The sequence below is a fragment of the Lissotriton helveticus genome, chromosome 4_1 (assembly GCF_964261635.1).
Source record: "Lissotriton helveticus chromosome 4_1, aLisHel1.1, whole genome shotgun sequence".
Lineage (NCBI taxonomy): Eukaryota > Metazoa > Chordata > Amphibia > Caudata > Salamandridae > Lissotriton > Lissotriton helveticus.
This window is the reverse complement of record NC_136063.1, coordinates 2,042,319,466-2,042,333,794: the sequence shown is the minus strand read 5'-3', so window position 1 is coordinate 2,042,333,794 and position 14,329 is coordinate 2,042,319,466. Positions and strand designations below refer to the sequence as shown.

Genomic DNA, 14,329 nt, shown 5'->3' with positions numbered 1-14,329 from the left:
CCCCTTGCTGGTGGGCTGAGTGCGAGGCCCTGGGCAGCTGCCCACACTGCCCATGCCTAGCGCCGCCCCTGCGATAGAGGCATACCTTATAAAAAACAACCTACCTAGAATACAAGTCATATTGTAAAATACAAAATGGATAACAGGCTAACAACGCTGCGAAGATTTACTAGTGACTTGTGCGCTGTTCAGGAGCTAATAATTAACAATACCAACAAAGTTGTCTTTTAAAATGGCACATTGAATTAGTTGGCTTGTAAATGCATTTCCTCATATGGCCGCTAGAGGTCATCCGCAGGAGACTCCTGAAACCACTCCACCTTGAGAATGAGTTTCCGGGCTGGCTGAAGGTGGGGCGAGGTGTGCATTGTGGGAGATGTACTTCCTTGTTCCAAGCATACCCTTACAAGGAAATGCAATCACAGGTGGGGCTAGGGGTGACCTTCCTTCGGGCGGTCCACTGAAGTTGAAACGAGCCAGGTGTCGTTTTTCCCGGCTAAGGTCAGTTGCACAAAATAGGAGCTCAATTATAAACAGGACGTTTCATTTAACTTTCATCCAAATCTTTACAATAGGAATTGAAATCAGACATTTTGAACTTTTTAACAGCAAGATTACTATTAGCTCATTATTTCTCTCATAAGTATCGGTGTTAAATTCTAAATATTGATAAATAGTTTCAGAAACACAAACACTGGTGCCTGCTGGCGCCGGGTGTTACAATGCCCTTATTCACTTCACGTTATCATGTATGTGAAACTCTTTTTAAAGCCATTGAAGCGCACAGTTACTGAATTATTTTAGGTCAATAAGGCTTCTAGCTTTCCCTTTGAAGAATTCTTTATCAAGAATGTTGCAATGTTCAGAATTAAAATGGACAAGCACAAATCAAGTCTAGAAAAAAATACTGTGAATTTAAACATACAATCCATAGTAATCTATATCTTTTACATTTGCAGGAATTTTCATTCTACAGCTAAGCAAAGTTGTCTTAATGTGTACAATGATTAGTCTGGCAACACTATAAGTTTTTCCAGTTAATTTATTTAGGTTTTTTTGTAAAGCCCATACTTCGTCAGTCCAGGTGCTGGACTGGTCATGTTGAATAGACCATGGTTAGGTAACTTACTTAAAAATTCATTACAGGCGTGCCTCAACACCAGGGTAAGATATACATACATTGCTATGCTATCATTTGTGATGTCATCTTTTTCATGCGGTAAGTGATAAGCAGGCACTAAGTTCAGGGCTTGACTTTTTAGCATGCTATGGCCACCTTTCGCGTCTGCAGTGCCTGCTTTGGCCATGCGCCCTGGTCACCGGCCGGGTGTGGTCTTCATGCCCAAGCCTTCACCTCTTGACCTCTGGCCACAGAACATGGCCTTGAGCCAGACCGCTCCCCCAGCACCCATGCTCCATGGCCTTAGAGTGTGTAGGGTGCGTACAATGGCTCTGGGTGCAGGATATACCAACCCTGCACGCATTCCCCATGCTTTCAGTGCACATTATAACATGTTTGTGCCCTGGAACAAACTGTACACTAAATCAACATTTGGTGCAGTAGCTTCCCATGTTCAATCCCCAACATCCTCCATGGGGTCGTAGGATGCCCCCCAAACCACATTTACCATACTTTGTTAATTTATCTGCAATGTGCGATCTGCACATAGCAGCAATCCCGCACATAATGTAATGGTGGCATCAAATCAATGTCTTCAGTGAAGGTCAGTCAAGCAGGCCACCGAGATCTGTAGCTCCATACCTACCACTGACCTCAGCAGTCTTCCAGACGCAGTGTGAGGTCATCGGCAGTGCATCGGGAGGAAACGGGGGTTATGTTTGCACCACTCTCCACTCCCATTGAATTTTAGTATGTTTTCGTTTTTTCATCCTAACCGTACTGTTCCTTCAACTGAGGTTTGGTTTTAGGGTAACATTTATGTGATTTAAAACAACGTTATTTATCTGTTGAGTACATATATCCCTTCAAATTCTCTAATAATAATTAGCCCCAGTTCCACAGTACACCGATCATGACCTCACGCATGAACACCACAAATGGTATCACTGATGACATCACCGAAGTGTGTCCAACATGTTGCACTGCGTAGTACTGTGAGCTCGCACTTTGACCCTTTTAGCAACTCAGCCAGGGAGAGGTGTGGCGCAACGGCAAGGGCAAGTGACTGCGGAGCACACGGCTCAGTTTGATTTACGCGGCAGTCTGCACCATGTGACTCTGGGCAATAGCTCGCTTAATCTCCCCGCCAGCCCCCAGCACCTTGGGACCTTAGGGGTGAGTAGTTTGCGCTTTACAAATAACCGCACTCAGCAACAGTTTTACCAGAAATCACTGGTCTCAGTCTTTCGCTTAGGCCAGTAGCCCTGCACCACTTGCTCCAGAGCCTTCCAGCTCATCCGTTGACCTTGCTCAGCAGGCTGTGAGTGCAGTTCCTGGCTTTTGGCCATGCGCTGCGCCCTAGCAGCATTCCCCTACTACCCCCTGGACTCTGCCTCCTCCGAGCAAGCTGTAGGCGTGTAGTGTGGCAGTTAGCCTGGGCCTGCACTCAGCACAACTTCCACTCAACCAGAGTACGATTTCCAGCCATGGCTAGTGAATTGTGGGTTTAGGGCCTGCCCACAGACCTTGTGCTCAATGCACCTGCTCATAGCTCACTGTGCAGGGACACTGGCTAACATTTACATCTCCATGCAAAGGATGCATAATAGAAACAAGCCTACATTTGTAGGATTTTAGGTTGCAAAGTGGGCATATAAATTTACACACTACAATCCACTGCATTGCATGACTAGCACATCATACCAGCAGTTAAATAATCTTCATTATAAAATCTCCCATTTTTACTCTCTGTGCCATCAATATTGAGCAGCTATTGGCCTGACAGCAATGATTTACAGCATAGAGAGTGTTAGACCATGCATCCTTAGCGTGGTTCCCCTGTTTTTATGCTTCTACCGTCCTGTATTTTTTACCGTATAGTGGACTTCCATTTTGTTAGATTGTGTACTCTGGGCACTTTACCACTGCTTATCAGTGCTAAAGTGCAAGTGCTCCTTATGTAAACTGTGATTATGATTGGTTATCCTTTATTGGCATATTTGATTTACTGGTAAGTCCCTAGCAAAGAAGTCTATGTGTGCCCAGGGCCTGTAAATGTTATTTATTCATCAAATGCTACTAGTGGGTTTGCAGCCCTGGTTATGCCGCCCTCATGAGTAGTCCTTCAAACATGTCTCAGGCCTGCCATTGCAGTGCCTGCAATTTCAGTTTTAAACTGCCATGTCAACCTAGCAAGGGCACCCACTTGCCAGGCCCAAACCTACCCTCTTACCACATGTAAGGCACCACTAAGGAAAGCCATAGATAGGCTCATGGGCAGGGTGCAGTGAATGTGAATGGTAGGACATGTACTGGTGTGTTTTACATGTCCTGATAGTGAAACACTGTCAATTTATTTTTTCCCTATTGCAAGGACTGGATCTCCCATAGGGTATCCTGTTGTTGTTTATACTGTTCCTATGTACCTGGTTCCTGTTGCTGTTTATACTGTTCCTATGTACCTGGTTCCTAGGTGTTCAGCCAGTGTGAGTGTTCTGTGTGGAATGTTGGTGTGATGGACATGTTTGGAATGCTTGGGTGCCTGCTGTGAGTGTTGACAGTTGAAGATGGGCTGAGCAGCGGGGAGGCTGCTCCTGGTGCGGCTGCTGCCGATACTGATGTATCATGGACATGGACCTAATAAATAATCTACTAAATTACTACTCGGCTACATCCTGTACTCCATCTCGACCCATGGTACATTTTCATTACACTATCCTTTGAAGTATGCATACTTCAAAGGCCAAAAAGAGATATAATTATTAGACCTATTACCCCACATTTTTAGATACTTCTGGATTGAGGGCTCTGCCAGGAAGAAGAGCTTTCAGTAGGGACTGCCAGATTGCTGTGTTGCTTTGCTGTGTTGGCCTGCAGTTACTGCTTCTGGTTTGGGCAGTGAGAGGGCTGGAGTTTGCGGTTTTGATCCAGCTTTCCAACTTTCTCGAAGGGCTTGTGTGTGCTTACCTCCTGTTGGAAGTCTTGGGGTCATCCAAGACTTCATCAACTGCACCTGGACTCCATTGCTGGAAGTCCTCTGCCAAGTGGTGCCAATTCCAGTTGGGGTCACTGGAGGAACTTGCTGGACTGTAACTTAAAAAAAAAACATTCCTGATGCCCTGCCTGCACTGACGTCATGGTCACTGCTCGCTGGGTGAGTGCAGCACTGAACACCGAAAACACTGCAGTCCTGGTCTCACCGACGACGGCGCGTCTTGCTGACATTGACACCGCTGCCTGCAACATGTCTGTGGGCACCACCTTGTCGCACCGACTTCGATCCCACCGTAACATTGGTCTCACCGACGAAGTTGTCTAAGCGTCGTCACCGACTCCATTCCTTGCACTGCACCCATGGTCGTCGCCTCGCCGCCATGCCCTCACAAAAAAACTGAAGCCTCAGGCTGCCGCCGATAACAGTGACATCACTTTGACGCTAGAGCTCCAGCATTGACACCTCTCCGCTGCCTGCACCAAAGCCACAGACACTGCAGCCCCAGCTCCGCCGACACCAGAGCTCCTAACTTAGATTGCAAGGAGTTCGACCTGCAGCAAGTGTGACTTAAACGGCTCACTTCACCGCTGCACTCCACCACAACGTCCTCGAGGCCTCTTCAACTGCAAGGTACAGTTTGCAGGTCTTCCCCGATGCGATAGCTTGATGCCATCAACTTCAAGGAAGTATATATTTGCTTTAGTCTTAAAAAATTAATATCTTCACTTGTGTATGTTGGATTTTTATCGTTTTGGTCTTGTTTTGATTTGATAAATATTGGCTATTTTTCTAAACTGGTGTGGTGTCCATTTGTATTGTTTTCACTGTCTTACTGTGTGTTTTATGTACACATGCTTTACACATTGCCTATGAGATAAGCCTGACTGCTCTTGCCAAGCTACCAAGGGGGTAAGCAGGGGTTGTCTTAGTTGTATAATCCCCTTACCTTGACTTGAAGGAAGGTTCCCTATGTGGACAGTATGCAAGCCATTACCAACTAGAGATCCCCATTTCTAAATGAGACCCTCAGTTTTCTATTAAAAAAAAAATATTGATAAAGATAAAGATGATTCTGTATTTATTTGTAAGAAATCAGTTAAAGCAAAAATCTGAAAACCGTATTCATAACTGATTCAAAATATTTCATCTACTTAGGTCCTTTTGTGATATTTGTATTTGTTTTAACAGAAGCTATTTTTTATGCAAGTAAAGAGCTTCATTGTAAGTATTTGTCAGTGAATTTTTATTTTGGTTATGCTTTACTATGACCCGTGCTCAAAGTATTGACTACCGATTGGCATTTTGCCACATGCAGCATCCATGTCACCCTCCCTTAAGAGTCTGCTGTACACAACATTTGGCTGTGTGCATTGGGATAGAATGATGTGCAGCACGCACTGAGTACAGGGGTCTTGTGCACAGTCTTGCTGTCCAATGAAGGCTCCTCTAAGGCGAAGGAACGTCGCCCCACTGCTTTGCAGCAGGGAAAGAAAGGAAAAATAAAATGATATTGACTTGACATTATTATCATTTTATTTGTTCTTTCTGCTGCAGCATGGGGGCAGGGCTTCTCTGCTCACAGAGAAGGGCAGTGGAGGATTGGTGCGCATGATGCTTTTGCCGGCCGTCTCCTGCCGGCCCAACAGGCATGCACACTTAGCATGTTCTCCACCCAGGCTACAATACAGCCTGGGAGGAGAATATGCCCAGACCTCAGGCTTAGGGAATCCAATCACAGCGCTGCATTGCAGCATTGTGATTGGCTTAGGGGAACCTGGCTGCTTCCTGTTCGGACGACGCAGAGGAGAGACAACGTGGGAGAAAGCAGCGAGGAGGTATGTGTCTTTTTCTTCTTTTACACTGACCCTTTCGCCCGCCATCCCAGATCTGTGCCGGCCAACACTGTTGCTGTCCTCAGGGCTGACTGCACAGAGCATGACATATTGCTGGCTGCAACAAAAGAAGTGGATATCAGAGGTTCCCTGACAGTAAACTATTCTGATGGCTGCAGTCCGACTGTGAACACTGAAAAACCATGATAAGAAAACAGACTGCTACATAAAACCTGCATGCTTGTAGAGTGGGAGTGCCTGCACCACATGGCATTTGTCTTTGCACATCAAGTCCTATGGGCACACTCTAAACCTTGCGAAAATGTGCTCAGTGGCCAATGAGCAAGGACTTTTGATAGTGTGGAGTGGATAGTGGATGAAAGACTTGGCCAAGACCCTGCTTCCCCCAAATCCTATGCACTCCACTTTTGACCATGCACACTCAAGAGACCGCTTAGCCTTTGACTATGCCCTGCACCCAGAACCCCTGTACTTAGTGGCCACAATGCATTCCTGAGGGACATGACCTTGGACCATGCAGCGTACCCAATCCCCTGGCTTTAGCTTGTGTCCTTTACCTGCACTGTACACCCCTTACCACAAAGCCCGCCATACATGGACTATAGCCATGGAGAGCTGGTGCGTGGCCAAACTGCGAACTGTGATGTTTTATGAACAGTTTGTGAACTGCCACCATTGAAATTGGACTGCAATACTTAGTGGTCCGGGTACAGTCTGCACACTTCTACATACTGATCGGGGGTCACTCTCAGAACGTCATAGAAACTCAAAATGGTGAGCAAGTCCACAGACCTCGTTTTAAGGTCTGCGAAGGTCATCGCACGTGCTATTTCTTCTGTGGATTTCCACCCTCCTTAATCATTCCCTTTGGGGCTAGGGTGTGTTCCCATTGTCCTGTCATGTCCTTAATTATTTTTCTACAAACTATGTCAGATTCCATGATCACAACCACAACAAAAAACTTCAAGTTTTGGAGCCAGTTAGAGGGGATTGATGAACAGTGTATGACTTTTCCCAATGTATATTAACTCTACATGACCCTTAGAAGGCACACTCTAAAACTGTTATCTTGCAATCAGACTCATTTTAAAGTCGAGCTTGTGCGGTTGACAAACTATAGTTCGTAAGCCTAATTTAAAATTACATATACACGCAGCCCTGCCAAGTACCATGCATCATGCTTTAGACTCACGCATTTCTGGGTGGTGGTCTGAATCACCGCACTGAAATGGAAAGTCACGCCTTTATTATAGTGCCTCCTGGGCTGTAAACAAGCCGGAGCGCTTCTAAATTACTAGCACAGTGACAGAAAGCTGGCAGAGGGGATGCATCAGCTCACTCTGGGCTCAGGTAGGTTACAGTGTTGCCTATTCACCCATGTGTCATTCACAGACACACATGGGCGGGGCCAGCTGTACTTGTCACAAGCGGGCGGCCCTGCTGCGCAGTTTATGCTCTCATGGCACGTTGGTGACTTCTGCCCTGAATGACGCCATAATCTGACGACCCAGTCACCTGTGAACCGTTCATCGCCAAATTGATGGTACTTCAACAAGCACTGCAGCCAGTAGCGCTGCAGTGAGTCCAGCAGCACTGAGGCCATGATAAACAAGCATTTACAATGCAATGGTTTCGCCTTTGGAAAAGTTAGAGCTATTGGCATTGCTCATGAAATTTTTTTACTTATAAATAAATGGCATTGTTATTTACATTGCCAACAGCTCTGAGAGAGAAACATTGAACATAGGGGGGTGGAAATTTTGTGGGGATCACACTGGGGACAGAAGAAAAGAGCTGATAAACCTATGCACTCTCACGGAGTACAATCCGAGACAAAAAAAGTCATTGAATAAGAAGCAAATAAATGAGATTGACAATAAACACAACCAATGGTAAGCAATGGACAGGTTGTAGGCACACAGTAGGCCGTTTGCAATCAGACAAGTTAAACTACGTGGGCTGGACCACAAAAAGTAATGTGTTCACGCTGCGTCAAAATGTCAGGAAGTTAAGAAACAAGCATGGCCAGTACAAATAAGTATGACCTTAATGGGCTGCACTATCAAAGACACACTCATCACTCTGAACTCACACTAGCACTGTTCATCCCCTGCACTTGTAATTGTGGTTTGGCTGTATGTATGTAGTAGTGTATGGATGGATGGATGGATGGATGGATGGAGTTTATGGGATGGATGGATAGTATGGATGTCTGGATGTAGTGTTACATGTTTGGAATGTAATGTATGGATGGAGTGGCTAAAGGATGTATGCTTTGGGATGTATTGTTGGATGTAGTGGGATGGATGGATGGATGTATGGTGTGGTGTTATGAATGAATGTAGTGTGGTGATGGATATATGGATGGATTAGGCGATGGCTGGCAGAATGGAGTGGATGTTTTGTATGGATGGAATGGAGGGAGGCTATGGATGGATGGAGTGGTGGATGTAAATAGGGATTTAGTGGGATGGATTGTGATGGATGAAGTGTGATGGTTGGATGCAGTGGGGGATGTATGGATGGAGTGGTGGGATGGATGGATGGAGTGGGATGGATGGATGGAGTGGGATGGATGTATGTCTGTTGTGGGGGTATGAATGAATGTAGTGGACTTTGAAGCTGCGGATCCAGGTTCGAGTCTGGTTAGAGGCTCAACATCAGTGTGATTCTGGGCAAACCACTTATTCTACCCGTGCCTAAAAAACACATGAATGTGTCCCTCCATAATGCAACTGGCGCTCATGTTAAGCGCTCCGATATCTTGGGGTCGAGTTCAAGTAGTATAAAAACTGCAACAACAAAACAAGTCAGGTCCCGGGCCGGCAGCCAATCACAGCGCGGCCCGGGGAAAGACGTCACGGGGGTGTCCTGCCGGCAGATTCGGGGGCGTGTTTTTCGCATTCTCCCCTTCCCATTGGCTGGAAGGTAAAATTCCAGCCAATGGGAAGAGGAGAGGGCGGGACTTAAAAAAAGACACAGAAACGCCCCCGAATCGCGTTTTCACGGGGAATGCGTGATTGACAGCCAATCTCTTCCGATAGCTAGCCTCCATTTATGGAGCAAGCCAATGGAAGACAGAGGCGGGACGAAGCCCCATAGTGTAGGATCATAAGATTTCGCCCTGGGCGGAGCACCAGCTTCGCAGGTGCTACGGCCAGGTCGAAACCTAAAAAGCAGCGCCATCGCCAGTCCTCGACTCGAGGCCTGGACTGCGGCCGCTGCTCATGGTGCAGGGGGAAGTCATCACAGCGGGCTGGCCCGTACCATCACGGCGCTGCAGTGTTGGTCACACCACAAGTAAGTGTGTCACATTGACTACCTTTTAAGTAGAAGATAGGTTGTTGCAGACAAAAGTTTCAGGTTGTATTACGGTCTCTTTCCCCTCTTGGCATTGAAAGACACCAGCTCCTCTTCATCAGGTACATGCTCACAAATATCACTAGCTCAATGTTGTATTTAGCAATTGCTTTACTAATGTACATTCCTACTGTATAACTTACTTCTTTTGGTGATTTTTCAATTCGAGTGCTTATGCAGGGGTGGCTCCTCTGCTAAGGCGGAGGAGCATTGCCCCACTGCCTTCCAGCATGGCAAAAAAGGAAAAATAAAATGATAACGAGATGTTACTATCATATTTTTTTTTTGTGCCGGGGCATTTTTGTGGGGTGGGGCTAGGTTGCACAGGTGGGAGGAGTGGTGGCTCCCTCTTAAGTGTGCATGAATGTTTGGCTGGACGTCGGGGGCCGGCCAAATATTCATGCCCACTTTGCATGCTCTCCACCCAGGCTGCATTACAACCTGGGTGAGCTGGAGAATATGCCCAGGTTCCCATTCCCCATCTGAGCACCAAACCACGGCGCTGAGACCAATCACAATGCTGCATTGCACCTCTGCGATTGGGTCAGGGGAGCCTGGGTGCTTTCCAATCTGTGATGCCTTAGGGGAGCATATCATGCTTCATATTCCAACAGAAGCCAGGAAAGAGGACGGAAGAGAGGTGGCGGCCGGCCAGCTGCCCGGTCAGCAGGTATGTGCTTCTTTTTTATTTGTATTTTCTCCCCCTTTCCATCTGTTCCCCCCTCCTGTCCCTGCCCCACTACTGATTCGCTGGAGCAGCCGTAACTGCACTTATGTAACTGTCTGTAACCGGCCATGTAATTACATAAATGTTTGCGCTATATAAAAATGCACATAAATGAATTAAACTTGTATTCCCTCCTTCTTTCTCTACCCCTCATACCAAAGCCTCAGTTTCTGGGATGTCAGTCCATCTCCTGACATAGACGCGCTATCTGCCTGCTGGAGGGCGCGCTAGAGCACTACAGGGGAAGCCTCAAAACTTTCAGCATCTCAGTTGTGTTCTGTTTGCAGATCAGTGGGGGATTTCTGGACATTTACACCTGAGTCATGGCACAGGCAGCAAGGGCCAATATGCACTACTGGAGCTAAGTCAGGATACAGGCAGCGAGGGCTTCAAGGAGAACCGAGTTTGAGTACAACAATAATAGCAAATAAACAGAGAAAGCAAAGAGAAACAACCACAAGCAGGGTTGTATCTGCAGTCAGTCCGAGTAGCTGACATTCCTTAAGGTACAAGAGCACTTTAGCTTTTTTTATTTGTTTAAGCGGTCACTGACAATTCTGCAATAATTAATTAAATAACTATATTAAAATAACAAACATTGTTATCCAGATCTGCAATGGTACTTTTTAAATAAAAAGAAAACATTTTATTTGATAATGTATTTAACAACACTACTTTGCTTATAACATTCTTGTTAGTAGTCTCCATATATAACTAGATAACTGTGTGGGTGGAAATTTCTGGACTTCTGGTGCTACAATGGTTAAGGCCCAAATTTAAATGTGGCACACATCTCGTAAATGGCTTCACCCAAGAGCCATTGCAGGGTTAAATATAGAGAGCGGTGGAGGATTGTGCCCTCTTGATTTGTCAAAAGAAGTATGGAATAAATGTCAATAGCTTTATGTTGTTTTCCACATGCCTATTTGTTATTTGAATTTCCATACGTGAAATGAGAAAAAGCCTAGTGAGAGACAGCCGACACGTGTTTCGCCCTAGTGGCCCATTGGCCGTGGGCTTTTTCGAGGCAAAGCTTCGTTATGTGTTGAAGTAATCTTCGTATTTCTTGGCAATGGCAGTGTTTAATCTCTGCGATCCCGGAACAAAGCCTTTTTCTCATTTCACATATGGAAATTCAAATTAAAAATGCCCCATTGCCTGTAAATACTTCAAGGAAATATATATTTCTTGAAAAAAACTAAAGTTGGTGGCTAGGTAACAGTGACTCCAGCATAAAACCTAAAAAGACATGAAAATCACGAATAAAGGTACTCCTTAACCATAGCGCCTATGCCCACAATTTTCACGTATCCTTAACTTACAGCCACGCCCATCACTACTGTGAAGTGGAAATGAGATGTGAATTAGAGCTTCCATAAATATGTGTATACATATGTTGACGTTTGTAGCTGGAGTGATACACAATTGAAAGTTGATTGTCTACTTTTGTGTATGAAGCTATTGGTATCTTGGGAAAGTGTCTGGGACTGAGGAATTAATTGGTCAGTTTAGGGTATAATGTAAAAAATCCACTGACCAACTCACTCACCAAATCACAGCAGTACCTTATTGCATGACCAGTAAAAGGACCCGCTCCTCATTACCACAGTGATATAGCTATAGCTCTTGCGCCTTTAAGAATAGTTCTGTTTAGATTTTCATTAGGCTATAACAATGTAGAGGGATCAAGAATTAAATGTTACTTTCCTTTACCAATGTACTTATCAGATTGTGATTCAGAACAATACCTATACTCTTGAAATATTTAGTTGTCTATGACTTAAATTACAAGCCAACACTTATGCCTTAGAATTTAACCACACGGCTCTGGCTTCTCATCTGTACTAATTCTTCTGGTAAATATCCTATTTTCTTTCATTTCTCATTCTTTTGAAGGCTTGGAATTGGATAAAAGACAAAGAGAAGGGTATCAGATGCGAGACAGAGAAGTGAGCACCAGACAGACGAGAAAGAGCACACCAAGATTCCAAGACTGCGGATATAACTGGAGGTGTAAGAAAAATACAAGATGGAAGAAATGTAGAGGAAAGGGAAGACAAAGAGAGAATCCTGGAAACATGTAATTGTAAGACCAGTACTGGAATCGCAGTCTTATTCGTGTGAAATATAAATAGTTATGATACACTTACTTATTCCTTGAAAAAGCTCTTGCAATGTATGGCCCATGAGGGACTCCAACCTTTAATATTTGAGTGGGTGTCTTTTTGGAGCGTTTTCCAGACGCTAGAGTGCCAGCAGGGCCGTACTGGCCGTCGCAGGCACCGGGCATTTCCCCGGTGGGCTGCCAGGGTGGGGCCAGTTTTGGATGGGGAGGAGGGGCATTTTTGTTACCAGGGGCCGGTTTTGCAGCATAGTGCAATATCGGCTCCTGTAACAAAAGTGGCAGCGGTGAGACAGAAACCAGCATTGGCAAACAGCATTTGTAACTCGCGTCACCACCCGGTGAGAGCAGCTGTTTTTGTTTTGAATTTCCCTGCATTATAAAGCTCCCGCTGAGTGGGAGCAGATATGACTTCCCACCCCGTATTCCTGGGAGCAGGGAAGGCATGTTTTCTCCCATCCGGTAGGAACTTTAAAAATGCCTCAACCAGGTGTGAGCAGACATATGTTTCCCTGCCTGCGCTATTGCGGGCAAGGAAACTACTATGTCCTGTGAGTGGGCTCCCCAGAACACAGTAATTGTGCAGGCCCCAGGAAATGGAGTCCCCGGGGCCTTAACATGTTTAGGGAGAGGGTTGCGTGGCCCTTCACCTTTCATTTTAGATCGGCTATAGGACATGTGGACCCGAGGCCTATTGAGGATACGAGGAGGGGACCACGCACCCCCCTTTTCTATGGCTGACGGCCCAGAGGTTGAGGTTCTCGTAGCATGTAAAGGTTTTGGGAGGGGCCTCTCAGAGCCATGCACTCTCCTCCCCTACTTTAGGCCCCCCAGAGGACGTATTAATTTCAGTAGTGCAGGAGCTCGTTCTTTTTTTTCCTCTGTAAATTTGCTGCAAACAGTTTTTTAAAAAGGTGTTGACCCAAGGCGGGGTCTCTCTAGCTTAGGAGTCTGGGTATCTCTGCCCTGCCCACATATGTCTGTTGTTAACCTTTTTTTAGGACTCAGGGCTACTCTAAAATCCAGTACTTCAAATTCTTGTAGAATTCAAGGTGAGGAGGAGGCTCGACTGCCAGATATGGTTTTCCATATACCTAGGATTTGTGCAAGAAGAAGTTCGAACAAGCAGAGTAGTCTGGAAGGTTTGTGAAAGCAGATGTGATTGTTGAGGTATACTGGGCTAGTGTTATGCAGTGCCTTGAAAGTGTGGGTGAGGAATTTGAATTGTGCTCGTTAATGAATGGGGAGCCAGTGGAGTTCCTTCAGGTATGGTGTGATGTGAGTGCAGCAAAGGAGGTTGAGAGTAATTCTTTCCGTGAGTTCTAAATGGCCTGCAGCATTCTGGTGAGTTTTTGTTGATCCTGCTTAGTCCAGCCTGCTTGTGACCAGGACGTGCATGATGGTTTTCCAGGTACTGATTGGGAGCCATCTGAAAATCTTCCTTTGCATCTTCAGGGTATGGAAACATGTAGGGATCATGTTAAGTTTGCTGTTGATTGCTGTTGATGATAATCCTGAGGTTGTGGCGTGGGTGGATTTTGGTCCTACCTCTGTTGGCCACCAGTTGGAGTCCCACCATGATGTGCTCTTCCCAATTTCCCAACTTCGTGTCGACCAAAATAAAGGATTTACTATGCTTCCTACTTGGCATTTCCCATGAGGGTTACCTTTATTGATGGATATTAGCGGCTGAGCCCAGCCGCGGGATGACGCCCATTTCAACAAGAAAGCCCGTGGCAGCGTCGTGTTTGGTGCTGTCAGAAACACGGGAGGAAGTTTGCATCTGACACGAGCAGCCTGTTACGCTGCAGCACAGCCAATTTAGAGACCAGTTCTAGCTTTATATGTTCAGCGCTTTTGTATTTTAAAATTTAATTGTGTCCTGCATCGCACTTTGGTTAGGAAATATATTGTTTTAAAAAATCATTTTTAAATTCACCTACTAGCGCTCAGCTATTGGCGCGGACCCTCACTTTCCTTGGTAGCTGCACTCGCTCGATACCTGCCGAGTTAAGGCAAGGCACCGAGCACTAGAGATTTCTGTGGCGGCCATCTTAGTGCGGGACAGCGCGGTGAGAGAGCGCTAGTCTCCGCCATAAAAGGAGCCCCAAGCAGGGTTAGTCAGAATTTTGCATCTGACACGAGCAGCCTG

The 14,329-nt window shown here is 45.8% G+C and overlaps 1 long non-coding RNA gene across 1 annotated transcript in view; it reads left to right on the top strand.

The window, feature by feature from the left end:
- Window positions 1–410: 410 nt before the first annotated feature.
- Window positions 411–14,329, top strand: part of LOC144827784 (uncharacterized) — a 61,368-nt gene continuing 47,449 nt past the window's right edge. The window contains exons 1-2 of the long non-coding RNA XR_013610369.1: window positions 411–501; window positions 11,952–12,141. This is a non-coding gene — a long non-coding RNA (uncharacterized LOC144827784). The remainder of the gene's footprint in view (window positions 502–11,951; window positions 12,142–14,329) is intronic.